Raw genomic sequence first — 15,238 nt, 5'->3', positions numbered from 1 at the left:
ACTTAATTATTATGTTACTTATTAATCGTTTAACTTTACTTGTTAATACCTTAACAGGACTTATTAATTACTTAACCTTCCTTGTCAACCTCACAACTCTTGTAACAGAACTAAATTACTTGTTAATTGCACAATTATACTTATTAATACCTTAATAGGACTTGTCAATTACTTAACTCTCCTTATCAAATCCGTAACTCCCACAACAGAGCTACATTACTTATTAATCGTATAACTGTAATTGTTAATATCTTAACAAGACTTGTTAATTATTTAACTTGTCCAAAATAGCCCAATAACTCTCTAGGCCCAATTCTAAGCCCCATCTAGAGTCTAATGGATCCAAAAGGCTATCCAAACTCCCTAATTAACCCCTAATCATCTTAATTAACCAATTAAACCATTCAATTAATTTAATTAATCCTCAAAATAAATTTTGGGATCTTACTCTCTCTCTCATGATCATTGTCTCGCTTGATCTCTCTCCCGACCAGAACAACATGGTGCTCGATGCCAAGCAGAGTGGATAGAGCGTACGCGACGCTGAAAACGTGCAAGCTGGGCAGGTACTCGAAATTCTTCAAGGCTGTGGAGTGTTAGAATGTTGTAGTTTGATGGAGTCAGGGAAGGCGTTGGGCCTTCGCGTCCTAACTTCAACCTGAACGCTGGCTTGATGATCAAGGGAGGATTAAAATAGGGCTATAGAAGAGCAAGTAAGGAACATTCACTATCCCTTAAGTTTGGGGTTGGCAGGAAATAAGTAACTGAATAGACCAAGTTATCTATTTTCATTCTGATTTTCAGTTTTGGGATTTTGATCCCCTAAAGTCCCTAGATTAGAATAATTCACTAGCATCGTGAATAGTTTGAAAAGTAGTAGTTAATTTTAAATTAATTATTTATATGTGGAAAAATATTTATACAAGAAAATTACGCATAAAATGTTATAAATAAGACCGATGATGGTAACCATATTTGATTTATAAGTCATTTAAATTCACTGCTTACAGCCACGCTTTCAATTTTCACCCCAAAAAAAAAAAAAAAAAGGTTGCGCTGTTGAGACATGGCTAAAGATTTTTTGAATGAAACGGTTCAATGCCTGACAACATGCTCACCACACAATTATTCACTTACGGAAAATAGAAGAATCCATTTCAAAGATATTGCCCATTGGACAGTTGTGTCAAATTCTGTTTCCATGCCAACGAGGAAATCAAAAGTACAACAGGCCAAAATAGTGATACGTGGTAATGTAGGAGGTTCTTCTACAAACAAGACAGATTTTGAGATCAAAATACCAGAAGCACAATCTCGTTCCCTTGCGTATACCATAAACATGAACTAGGAACCAGGAAATACCATATTTCTTACCCTACCTTCACCAAGAATGCGACGCAGGATGGGTTTAGAAGCATCTATAGGTGATTGATCTTCAGTTGCACCACTGACAGTGCTGGTAATTGCGGATGAATTATAGACTCCTCACGTATTTGATCCGTTTGTAGCCAGGCCAGTCATGAAGCTGTACTCATCATCAAATTTCCAGTCCGTCAAGTAACCAGGCCTTGAAGTTACAGTGCTCACTTCAGCATCTCCAGCAAGCATTGCCACAACCCGGGACATTGATGGCCTTGACAATGGTGATGTTTGAGTGCACAGAAGAGATATCCCTAGAATTCTTTTCACTTCTTCCTCACTGAAATCCGATGATAGTCAAGGATCTGCCAGTTCTACTATACAGTTATTTTCATGCAGCTGCCAAGCCCGTCAACCCGAAAATCATTAAAACTAGTTGAGCTAACGCCCACACACACACACTTCGAACTCGGAACATAAAGCTGAATGCTTTTTCTTTCAGTGAAAAGGTGAATGAGATATGATGAGGACTATAAATATCTCTCCATTAAAGGGAAGGCATCCAATTACTTATTTAAATACTTCAAGAGTTCTCTTGAAGATATTTGCCTATTTAGAGCCTGTGGAAGCTTCATGAAGACTGAGAGTGAGATCATTAGGAGTTTTTTACATCTCAATTATTCCTTTTAACTCCTTAATTTTTTCTCAGATCTATATTCATGTTTGGGGATTTTAGAATGCATTTATTGTCATTTTTATGTGTTTTTTAATTGCCCAGTTAGGGTAGGGATATAGCTCATAGCCCAACTAGGAAACTAGTTTCTATTTCTTTTGTTTGACTCTTATAGATTTTGATTTATAATTATATTTTGATTTATTTTTCAATTATATTTATCTCTCTTGTTCTTTATGAAATGTTGTGCCTAATTAACATAATATCTAATTAATGGGTAAACTAGATGGATTGAGAGGTGAAGAGTGAGCCTACATATCTAGAGAGGTAGACACAAATAACTGAATTAGAAATAGATTTAAAGATTCATAATGACTTAAACTGTAGCTTTACGGTTTGATTAGGAGTTTGGGTTGCACGAGAATAAATTCAAAGGAACTGGCGGAAAGGTTTTCAGTCATTTAAGTCAATTAAGACAGTCAAATTTTTAACGAAACAAAACAACATATTTTCTAAATAGTGAAGCTAGCAGGTCAAAATAGAGAGTGAAAACTGAATATTTTAGAAACCAAATGCAACTTACTCCTAGAAAACAGAGAGGTAGTACATACCCATTCTAGAAGATAAATCTTCTCCCCTTCCAAGTTCGAATCAGAATTTGGCCTCCCACTAACTATCTCTAGGGCCAAAACACCAAAGGAAAACACATCTGCTTTCTCTGTAAGGTGCCCACGCATGGCATACTCCGGAGCAAGATATCCACTATTAGTAATTTAGAATAAAAAAAAAACATGATATTATTAGAATAAACAAATAAAACACATATAAAATTTGTCTAAATAAAAGAATAGGCAAATTAAGTCATATTGGCTTACATTGTCCCTGCTACACGGGTGCTAATATGGGTCTTTTTGTCATCATATAATTTGGCCAAACCAAAATCAGATATTTTAGGAATGAGCTCATGATCAAGCAGAATGTTACTAGCCTTTACATCACGGTGCACAATACGAAGCCGTGACTCTTCATGAAGATAAGCTAAACCTCTTGCTACACCCATGCAGATATCATAGCGCATGGGCCAGTTGAGAGTTAAACAATTTCCTGCGACATACAAGTGACAAATATACTACGGATGATGAACAGGAATAACAAAGGCAAATGAGCATTGACACATACGCAGGCATGCAAACAGACACGAGAAGTAGATAATGGTCATACCAAATAACGCTTGATCAAGACTCTTGTTTTCTAGAAACTCATAAACAAGAAGCCTTTTATTTCCTTCGATGCAACATCCCTATAATTTAACAAGATTACGATGTTGCACAGCAGATATAATAGCAATCTCTGCTTTGAACTGGCTATTTCCTTGATGAGATTTTACAGATAGTCTTTTCACAGCAATTACTCTTCCATCATTAAGTGTTCCCTGGTATACAAAAACGAAAGCGGTTATTCTCTATATAAAGGCTACAACTTTGGCTTTAGGACATCTGTAAATACAAATTTTATTCTTCAACAAAGTAAAAGCCATAATATTTTTTTTTTTAATCCAGACAGCCCCAATAAATCTCATTGGTAACGTTGATAATGATGAGGAAGTGAAATGCAAAGCAATTGTCATCCAAAATCCTTCCAGAGAATATTCACCTGATAAACAGGTCCAAAACCTCCCTCACCCAGCTTTTTGCCAGGATTGAAGTCATCTGTAGCATTCTTTAACTCAGAATAGCTGAAAGTGTATGGCTTTGTATCAATATCTAAAAGCTCTGCAAATTAAACATGAACGAGGTTATGGATTGAAAAATAAGCTGATAGAATATAATCTGATGCTGACACCCCGTTTTCTAATAAATTTAGTAGGAAAACTTCCACTCTTATTCCTACTTTGCCTTTATTTAAGACTGAAGGCAAAAAATAAGGTAACCAAGGGCTTGTTTGGTTTCTATTCTCATTTTTGTTTTTAAAAACTGTTTTATAATATAGTTTTCAAAATTGTTTTTAAAACAAAAATAAAATAAAAATCCATTTGGTTATGTAATTTAAAAACAGTTTTAGAATTAAAAAATGGACTGATGATGATGATTATAGGCAGTTAATGATGGTGATTAATAATAGAAAATAGTCAAGGTAACTATAATTTTTAATTATCAAATGTAATGTATTTTAAAAACAAGAAAAATAAAATGAAAACAACTTAAAGTTGTTTCTATTTTTTTGTTTTTAAAAACAAAAAAAAATGAAAACAGTTTGAAAACAACTAAATCAAAAACACTTATCCAAACAAATTTTTAAATTTTTTTATTTTTAAAAACAAAAAATAGTTTTTAAGAAACAGAAAACAAACAGGCCCCAATACTCTATACTTGGACTTTCAAGTTAAATTGGGCTCATGTTTCTTTTACTCTTGGTTATGTTTGGCTGCAAAACCTACACATGGATAGAAAATGCTATGATGAAACTGGCAACTGTGCTGTTATTGTGAACAAACACAAATTATGTTCCACCCGATCTTAACAAATTGCTGCCTGAAAAGGCACCAACAACAATCTGAAATGATATCTAGACACACACACACATATATATAGACATGAAATGATTTTTTTGGATAGGTGAAGTAACAATTAAAAGAGGCATGTGTGTGTGTCTGTGAATAACAGTATTTTTTTTTTTTTTACCTTCATCACCATCTCCATGAAGCTTTCTTCTCTGAATGATACAGAAAACCACAATAAGAGACAGAAAGCTTACTACTCCAATACCAACAACAATTCCCGCAATCAGACCAGTTCTATCCTTTTCATTGGTTGGAGGTCTGTTGCTGACAGTGGGGGAGAAATCTACACAACACAGAAGCAGACCTTATCATGGTCATACGTCACCCTTTTTTAGTCTGGAAGTAACTGAACTTCTGCAATGCTGACTAGTAAAGTTTTACCTGGCTTAGCTCTGATTGCTGAAATAAGAGGACCAAAAGTACCCTGAGCGGGTATGCAGCAAGATCCTTTTCCAGCCCAAAAGAGATGGATCTCCAGATAGTTTTCTGACACACAAGCCCGAAAATCCTTTTTGACAGCTCTGAAAGAGGCCCCTCCAGCTTCCTTTTTTATGTTGAAATCCTTAAAAACACGATTACCCTGGAATGGGGGAAAGCAACAAATGGATGTAAAAACAAGGGGGCACAGGAAAGAGCAGGGATTTCAAATAAGAACATGACAAAAGACTGTGTTTTCTATTTTAAAATATTCATACATCTTCCTCTTACCAAAGAAAGGGGCAAGATTACTCTAGAATTAAAAGATGGAATACATTAATTAATAAGCCAAAAGTCTAGGATTAAAACGAACTGCAGTAAGCCAAGCATGCAAGGCTTTGGAAAGAAAAAGCCATGCATCTTGCTGAGAACCATTTCGATTAAAAAGCTTGTACTGTTTTGCGAAAGGCCCTGATATTTATCATACATTTTATTTATTAGATTTGCATTGTGTTACTTAACATAAACATTAAATGAAACATTACTTTAGTAATTTTTTTTGAATGAATATTATAAATGAGGACAGGCAAAAGGAATAAGACTAGGTTTCTAAATCTTCTTATTGTAGATTTGCTTGACCTCCTCCTAATGTTATTCAAGAACATGTTACTTTATACAATGTTGCATTGTCACTTATCCCAAAATTTCAAGAAGAGAAAATCAGTCCAATTATGCGTACAACTAACACTAATTGTAAGAATAGTTTGAGCGTAACAACTAAGTTAAAAAGGAATAAGATTAGATTTCTAAATCTTCTTATCGTAGATTAGCTCGACAGCCTCCTAATGTTACTCAAGAACATGTTACTTTAGACAATGTTGCATTGTCACTTATCCCAAAATTTCAAGAAGAGAAAATCAGTCCAGTTATGTGTCCAACTAACACTGTTATTGTAAGAATAGTTTGAGCGTAACAACTAGGTTAAAATAACACAGCTAATGATTTGTGCGCTGGACTTGTGCTGCATGCACAAATCCTTCCGCATGACCAAATCTATCGATAGATAGACAGGGTGCTTCACTAAGAAATTTAGTGACTCCCATTTGAGCTATTACAGTCTATCAATGCCTTTAGACAAAATCATATATACCTGGATATATATATCAAATAATCGTCTTCCTAGACTTTTCCACGTAGTAGTATCTAGAATAGACATTTCTGCAAAATAGAGGGTGATGTTGTAATCCCCATTCTCCAGCCCCAGGCCATAATATCTCAAGGAAGATGGAGAGATCCGGGCAGTCTGGAAGAGCTCTGGGTCCATAGTACCAGTGAACTGACTAAGCACAGAACTATTGTATAGAGGATTGTTTGACCCAGTAAACAACCCCACATTGCTAACTGCCCATCTTCTTGTATCAGTAACAAAATAAGTAGCAGGACCAAGGGCCTCATTTTCATTTTCAAATCTAGTTTGATCTGATGTTGTAATTGGAGGACCACCACACTTGATTGCAAAGTCAGAATCTGCATTGAAACATTTAAGAGGGCTCCTTCAATAAATGAAAAAAAGAAAGTAGTCAATTTAATTCCTTAAGTGGCATTACATTGCAGTCAAAGTTTTATTTGTCTCCCCAGTAAGTACCTGTTTTTACAGTCCTAATTTTGTGGAAATGACTACCAAAGTTGGCGTGTCCAGCACCCTTTTATTGTGCCTCACTTTTTTCCTCAAAATAAGATAATAACAGAGCAGCTGGGAAGCTCAAGTTTTCCAAAGAATGATATTGGAGAATAAATGGTGAGGAAAACATGATAAACGACCAAAGACTCAAAGATGGTGTTGGTATGTATTTAAAACCTTTGGGTAAACTACAAGTAACCCTTTCCTTATCCTAAAAGACCTTCGGAAACTCTTTGTAGGCCTTGATCATAAAAAAAGATTAACAAAAAACAAAAAACCTACAGATGACTTTTCCTCTCCTAATTGCTTCTACGAGATCCTTTTGATTGCATCATTCCATAAAACATTCGAGCTATTGATGGAATAAAAATATCATACCACACATGCAATTTGGATAAATGGAGACTTTAAAAGGATATATGTAGAGGGTACATGCGAACTAAAGAAAAGATAAAATTTAGGAGTTTGCCTCCTTGGAGTTTCAAAGGTAAAATGTTTTGGTCTAGACTTGAGAATATCAATAATGCTATTCATAAGGGTTATGTGGGATTGCTCTTCCTTTATTGTTTTTCTTCCTGCCATAAGTGCCCATGGAAAACTGTGGAGATATTGTAATTGCAAATATTAGGAGTTATTAGTCATCATTAGTATTTATCAGTCTTTATTACATTTTTTTTTTTCCATTTTGATGTATAAATACCCCTCTATATCACACTATTGAGAATGAATGAGAAATATATTTTTCTCTCAAATGTTCCACACAAACTATTCCTTAGAGTTACTTACATCTTCCTTTACCGCGATTACACGGAAAATTTTTCTGCAAGCATTCAAGTCCAGACGGAAGAGTACTGCAAGAGAAAAGAGCATACATCAAACGTGAAACCAGAAAAGTGCATGTAACTTTCAATTATCTATGGCTAGCTATTATTCAAGTATTTACAAATTAAGTAATTAACTTTAAGTTCGTTTAATGAAAAGAAGCTCTCTAAGACCTGCTTGGCATGATGAGGAAATGTTAAAGGTGAAAGCATTGTTTTTGATACTGTTTGTCATATCGTGTTATCATTACTGAATAATGTCCTTATTTTTCAGTTCCATTTTTAAAGTAGGGGCATGATAATCATTTTTATCAATAAAATCACTTTTTCTTTCTTTCTTTCTCTGTTTTTTTTTTTTTGGGCTCATTTTGCCTCTGTAATGTGCCCCAAGTGAAAAAGCTCTGGTAGTACCCACCAAAAAGGTATGCCAGTGAACTTCTGAACTTTCCAACTAGAATAAGAAATCCAGAGCATTAATTTTATTAAGAATATTTGATTCCTGAGGCTTTTACTTACCGCCAAACCTGAGAATATAATAAACCTCTTAAATTACCTCTTTTGATCTCTAGATCTCCCAATCAAGAACCAGTTCATCCTAAGAGCTTAAGACTTATGGAGATACCCTAGGATTTTTTTTTTTTTTTTTTTTTTTGCGTCACACCCCCTTTACATGAAAGAGCCTTGGGCAAACAAGGACTAAGCAAATGCACACTATATCTTGCGCTAAAAATATTTAATATTTAATTAATAACATAGACTCAGCAAGGGTTCAACTCTATAAATGAAGAGTCTAACACATGTCAAGAACCAAATCAGCCCAAACTTTTGAAGCTATTAGGGAGAAAACCCATTTATGTTGTTCATAATATCTCTATCAATCTCATACATACACAATCAGGACAGACATTTGACCATACAAGGCTGCTTTTGACAAAATATAAACTAACATCTAAAGAATACATCTTTCCTTCAAATGTACAAATTGTAAATATAAGTTTCAAATTGCAGATTTTAAAACTTAAACTCACTTAATGCAGCGAGGAATAGGTATACACTTCTGAGATCTAATTTTATAAGTAAACGTGGAATTATCTTTTCCTGTCTCACATTGACTCGTATTCTTTGCCATTAAACATACAGCATATCCAATGAAGGGATTAAGCAGGCATAATATCACCATCTGCATGTGACATGCTACGATACCATTCAAAGTCAGGTCCAGAGGATCAAAATATATATAAATGCCAGCAAAAAACTATAATGACATTATTATTAACAACAATCTGATAAGAGTAATACGTAGAGGAGTTTAATGCATAAAAGGAGTGCATGGAGGTCACAGGAAGTATATATAGGCATCCCTACACATCCATCCACTAACAGCTAACATATAGAATCTAACATGCATAACAGAGCCTAACTCCCGCTTATTCAATAACTAACTCATACAAGAGTATAACTCAGAATGCTATGAGTAAGCCATGGCTTTGGGCCTCTGAGTAATAGCAAATAGGATGCAGGCTTTATGCTTGTACTAAACATGTTTCAAATCGTAGGGAAGATTATTGGCCAGGGAAAAAAAAAACATAAAGTTTGCCAAAATCTTCAAAATAACAAGCAACTAGCCAATGACTCTTGATTGACTACAGGCAATAAATGGACGTGAGATCAAGAGTCACATTATTGTGCAAAATAAAAAGTGATAACCAATAGGTTTCAACACAACAAATATCTATATGTCCAACCATCACCTGTAAAAATCACTATGTATAATCATTAAATAAAAAGCAAAGAATCACCTGCTATTTGAACCGTCTATTGTCAAGTTGTTAGCAACCAAATTGCTGCATATCATCCCCCATAAAAATCACCATGTTAGTTTCACCAAAACATAATGCACGCATGCATTCATACATAGATACATACATATATTTATAAATATATAGAGAGAGAGAGAGAGCAAGCAAATATTAAAAATGTGTTAATATATACAATATGTGAAGAGCTAAACCTTACTAAAGGTATTATCCAATTTTTCAACAATGACGTGAAAGCATGAACTCAAATTTAATTTGCTTTTACAGTGATAAAAAAAAAGACATGAATAATTTTATTGTACTATTAAAAAAAATATTAAGAGAGAATGCCATAAACATAGAATTATTGAGTGCAAATACTAAAGAGATTATATGATACTAACCAAAATTGAAATTTTGATCTACTATTATGTCTTCAAAATTGCAAATCTCTTATATACATTCAACAATATATTTCATATCACATTTCTTTTGCTAAGCTCTTGGTATTCATGTAATGGAGCTTGATACTGTGTTTGCTAATGTATGTTATACAAAAATTATATAGAGCAGCAAAGGGAAATAAGTAAAAGAATGGAGAAACGTAATGATTTATGAATAATTAGGATAGTGATTTATTACATATTGATAAATATTGTAACACCTTAAAAGGTTATATTCTAGTGAAATTGACTTCTAATTTCATCGTGCTATATTTCCTTTGTGTCTAGTGTCTACCTATTTTCTTTATATTTCTTGCTTCATTTCTCAAATGTACACTTTACATCTTTAGCAGCCACTAAAGTCTACAAAATCATTTACTGTATCATTATTCAAGGTCATGAAGGACAGATCTGCTGTTTCCCTCTATATTCATTTTGCGTTGTGCTCTTCTCTGGGCAGCAATAAGAAAATTGAAATTCTGTCTGCTTTCTCCTTCTCCTGCCCCCTCCCCTCCTCACTCGTTTTCTTCTATATAAACTTTCAAAATAAAGATATAAAATCTATAGAAAATACATAAAGAATTGCATGTTTGGTTATAGTAAAGCAACGAACTTTTGAATCTAACAAGAAATGGAAATCAAGTGGGGGAAAAAGAGAAATATTGATGATGATGATGATGCTGAAATACTTACACATGTAAATTTGGTTGGTTTACCCAAGAAGGAAGGCTTCCTGATAGACTGTTGTAGGACAAGTCTCTGCAAGCATTCATTCAATTTGGTTAAGTAAATACCTCATGAATGACAGACAATAAATTGAAGCATTAAGCTTTTACTAGAATTAGTGTAGTACCAGAAGCTTATGTTTAAAATTGACATGACTTGACAAACTTATATTTCACAAGCAGCATGATAATGAACCTTTAGATATTAGCCCCATAGATAGATGTGACCACATAAGTGGTGAAGCCTTATGCATTTAACAGGTCGAATCCTGCTAAAAAGGCAAACAAAATTTGGCTTTTTATTTTGGGATTTGGGTTGGAGAGGAAAATGAAGCTCTTAAGACAATGAACAATGGTAAATTTATTAGTCCTGATGGTGTTCCAATTGAAATTCGAAAGTGTTTAGAAGAGAAGTGTATATTTTCGTTCAAAACGCTATTAAACAAGAATCTGAGGTCCAAAAAAATGATAAAGGAATGAGGAGAAGCACTTTGATGCCTTTATACAAGATAAGGGGATATCCAAAATTATGCAAATTACTAAGGGATACAGCTTAAGCACCACAATATGAAATTATGAGAAAAAGTGTTTTGAGCACAGATTAAGAAATGAGACTTTATTTTAGAGAATCAATTTTGATTTATGCCAGGACTATCTACAACAAAGGCTATTTATCTTCCATGAGGCATGTGGTTTTTATTAACTTGGAAAAAGCTTATAATCCCAAGAGAAGTGTTGTGGAAGGCCCTGAAAAAGAAAGGGTTCATGTTACATAAATTCAAGCTATAAAGATATGTATAATGGGTCAACAAGTGTGAGAACTTATGTAGGCGAGACATTGCAAAGGGATTTCACAATAAGGAATTGGCCTACGCTAGGAATTATCCTTGAGCCCTTCCTTGTTTGATCAAGTTTTGGATGTTTTGACAAAGCACATACAAGAAGAAATCCCTAAATACATGATCGGTGTAGTCTTATTGAGGAGTCAAGGAAAAGGTCAACTCTAAACTTCATTACAAAGACAAGCTTTGGAATTAAAGAGTTTTCAAATGGGCAGAAGCAAAACAGAATATATATACTGCAAATTTAACAAGTTAGAAATGATCTGGAGGTGAAAATTGAATAATAGACCATACCACAAGGGTTTAAATTAAGGTATCCAAGATTGATTTTACAAAATAAGGTTAAAAGTTGATGGAAATGTTATGTATAAGAAACAAGCTGGGGGGTTGATATGAAGAAAAGCATTAGGAGTTATTTATGATCCCAAATTACCTACTAGGTCTAAAGAAAAGTTTTATTGAACCACTATAAGACCAACAATACTTGGTAGTAAATGTTAGGCATTGGAGGGACAAGAACAAAAATTATGGATAATAGAGATGAGAATGTTAGGATGGATTTGTGGTCATACAAGAAAAGATAAGATCCATGATGACTGTATATGAGGAAAAGTTGGCAAAGCATTATTGATGAGAAAATGGTAGAAAATCAATTAAGGTTGGTTGGACGTGTGCAAAAGGGATTTCTTGTTGAATGATACATTCAAAGAGTAGATTACTTACTGATAGAACTCAATGGCATCATGTGATCTATGCAACTGATTTAACTTAATGGAATAAGGCTTGTTGTTGTTTTAGTGTTTGAATTTGTAAAATTCATTTAAGATATAAGATTTGCTAAGCATCAATAATAATATTAATGCAGATGCAAACAGACATATATATACTATATACATGTATTGTACATATCATACCACATTCTTAAGGCACTATGATGTTGCAGTGTGTAAATGTCAAGAATACTCACATATTGCGAAGAGTTGATGAGCTTATCTGGGCAGGGATAGTACCACTGAGGTTGTTATTTCCAAGAGATCTGAAATTGGAGAAAGCAAATCATGCTTTAATCCAATCATGGAAGCATGTCAGGAAATCCATAATTTAATTACTCAGGCATGGCATATATTTTACAAGTATGCTAGTGAACTCAGATTGAAAAGTGATCTCTGAATCTGTCCCGTGATATTGTTGAAGCTCAAATCCCTGAAAGAACCAGCATACATGTAACATGTATGATATGGGTTTGAAAGACAAATACAACTCAAGACCATTGATCAATAATAGTAGCAGCAACAGCAGCAGTAGTAATGGTAATAGCAATTATAATGATTCCACCATACAAAGTTGGTCATATTGGAGAGAATAGAAGGAAAAACGGAAATTGGACAATTAGTGAGGAACCCTGGTGTGGTGAATTAACGAGTTTACCCTGAGCTAGTAGCACAGACATCGAGTTCCAATCCTAAATCACTCAGCTTTATGAACATTTCATTTTGATAGAATTAGTATAAAAAAGTAAGGCTTGTCCTTATATTGATATATTCAGATTGGAGATATCCTCTGATTATATTGTTTTCTGGCAAACAAATTGAAGAAAAATGGCAGCTATGCTTCTGCAATTATCATTACATAATTAAAAAAAAATGATATAGGCCATTTATAGGGACGATGGCTACATAGTACAGGCCAACCACTAGAATTTCAAGAAACAACAGAATTAAGAGACACAAATAGATTAAGGAAACTAAGAAAGGAAATAATGAAAATGATAGGCAGACTTGATTGAAATTGGCAAATTTAATCATCTGATTGCAGGGACAGCAGCGCAAACAGCTAGTAGTAACTATCCTGTATCTCCAATGCAAATTTAATTTTATGGATAGTTTATGTGTATCTGAAGAGCTACATAAACAGGTAATACTCACAGCTGGGTCAAATTTTGAAATTCACCAATATTGGATGGAATTGAATCAGAAATATTGTTATTCCTCAATAGCCTGCAAGATTTGTAACGAGATTGTTATGCTACATTCAAAAGGAAAGAAGCGGGGGATTATCTCTATTTAGCTGGAAGACTCCGAATTATTAGACAGGCCATGTCTATAAAACTTACAAGGTATTCAAAGACTTCATATTCTTATAAATGCCAGTGAGGAGCTCCCATTAGATATTTCACTTATTCTCCTACATTTGAATATCATATAATTAGCTCCAATAAATGCACAGAATGAATGGAAGCAAATAGTTATGGCACTCACAACTCTGTAAGAGAAGTCAGATTGCTAAATGATGGTGGTATTGGTCCTTCAAAGAATTACCCAGAAACCTCCTACCAAAACATACAGCAATTCTGTTTAGTGATTACACAAAACAAGTATTCATACTTCACATCCTAAAGAGTTTTCTGTATATAATTTATTTATAATATAGAAAAAATTAACTACTTTTTCATAGAAATGGAATTCCATGATGAAAAGGAAAACAAATCATAATATAAATAGTCATCCAAAAGCTATATTTTAATGCCAAAAACTCGTTAGCTCAAAGAAGCTTTCAACCCCTTTGTCAATCCATTAGGGAAAGCCCCCAATTATTTGCTAAAGATGTGACAGAATAAATTTCTGATTAAACTAGTAAACTTGCAGATTAGCAAGACAAACCCAATGTTCAATGAAAATGCCACTTCATAATTGAAAAAAGGTTCAACTTCTTTTTTAAAAAAAACAAAACAAAACAAAAAAAAAGGTTACTGATAATGTAATCTTACAAGTCTATCAGCTTAGACCAACTTCCTATGAAGTCAGGTATCCTGCCTGTGGGTTCCATGTCTGAAGCCCACCTGGAAAACAAGTAAACTTTTTAGTTATTGTCATCAAGATGATACGAGAGACCAAAAAAACGGGAGGGAGATAGTGATATCTTACAATGTTTTCAGGTTTATAAGATTAGCAAGAGGGGGAGGAATCTGACCACTAAGCCCCGACTATCTAAGTGGCTGCAGATAAATGTTCGTTGGAATTTATATCATCTTTTTTAAGATAAAGAAAGTTATAACAACTTTTGATGATAAATTTGTAAGATGATGCATTTTTACGTGAAAGGATATAACAGCTGACATGATCCAGAACCAACTCAAGGATTATAAAACATAAATTAAACAAAGCCCATGGCTTAACAACTTATGGAGATGAAAAAACCTATTCTTATAAGCCCAATGAGGGACTTGTAATTCGGTCATAAAAAAAAGTACAGATGCACAGACTGTGGAACTTACAGTTGTTGAAGTTTCACCAGATCCCTAGTTCGGATGGGATAGAACCTGAGAAGTTGTTTGATCCAAGAGCCCTGCATAATTCACAATAATTAATTGGATCTTGAACAGTATCATCCGGATATACTTCTCACAAAAATCATGATTTTTATATAAAACAGAATGGTCTTCAAATTAAGCTGCGTGGTAGTCCTTCTTTATCAATTCCAGATGTTCACAAGACCCGTTTGAAAGGAAAAGGACAAGAAAACAACATACATCAGAATAATATGATAGAATCAGAATCTATGGAAAGGGAACGGAAAAAAAACACCAAGCTGTCATTTAATCACTAGCAAAAATAGTTTAAAAAATACAAGAGGCGGATGGAAAAAGGAAATTGCCGCAAGGAAAAGCGGATAACGTACACATGATATTAAGTCGGTAAGATTTCCCAATTCCTTCGGAAGCTTCCCTGATAAAGAATTGATGCCAGTTCCTAACATGGATAAATTACATTAAACTGCGAGTTCCCTGATATGTATCATAAAGTACAACAAGCAAGTCCAAATTCTCTCCATTTGAGACAGAAACATGAGTCACTACCATTGTATCAATCTGTATGGTTTGAAAGTTTGAATTTTTTTTTCTTCTTTCATTTAAATTAAACG

The 15,238-nt window shown here is 34.0% G+C and overlaps 1 pseudogene; it reads right to left on the bottom strand.

Annotated features, from left to right (window-relative positions):
• Nucleotides 1–1,133: 1,133 nt before the first annotated feature.
• Nucleotides 1,134–15,176, bottom strand: LOC129314186 (probable LRR receptor-like serine/threonine-protein kinase At1g56140; annotated as a pseudogene).
• Nucleotides 15,177–15,238: the final 62 nt, after the last annotated feature.

This window comes from Prosopis cineraria, unplaced genomic scaffold (assembly GCF_029017545.1).
Source record: "Prosopis cineraria cultivar Desert tree isolate PC_DT_omini unplaced genomic scaffold, ASM2901754v1 PC6, whole genome shotgun sequence".
In the NCBI taxonomy this organism is placed as follows: domain Eukaryota; kingdom Viridiplantae; phylum Streptophyta; class Magnoliopsida; order Fabales; family Fabaceae; genus Prosopis; species Prosopis cineraria.
This window is presented reverse-complemented; position numbering and strand designations above follow the sequence as displayed.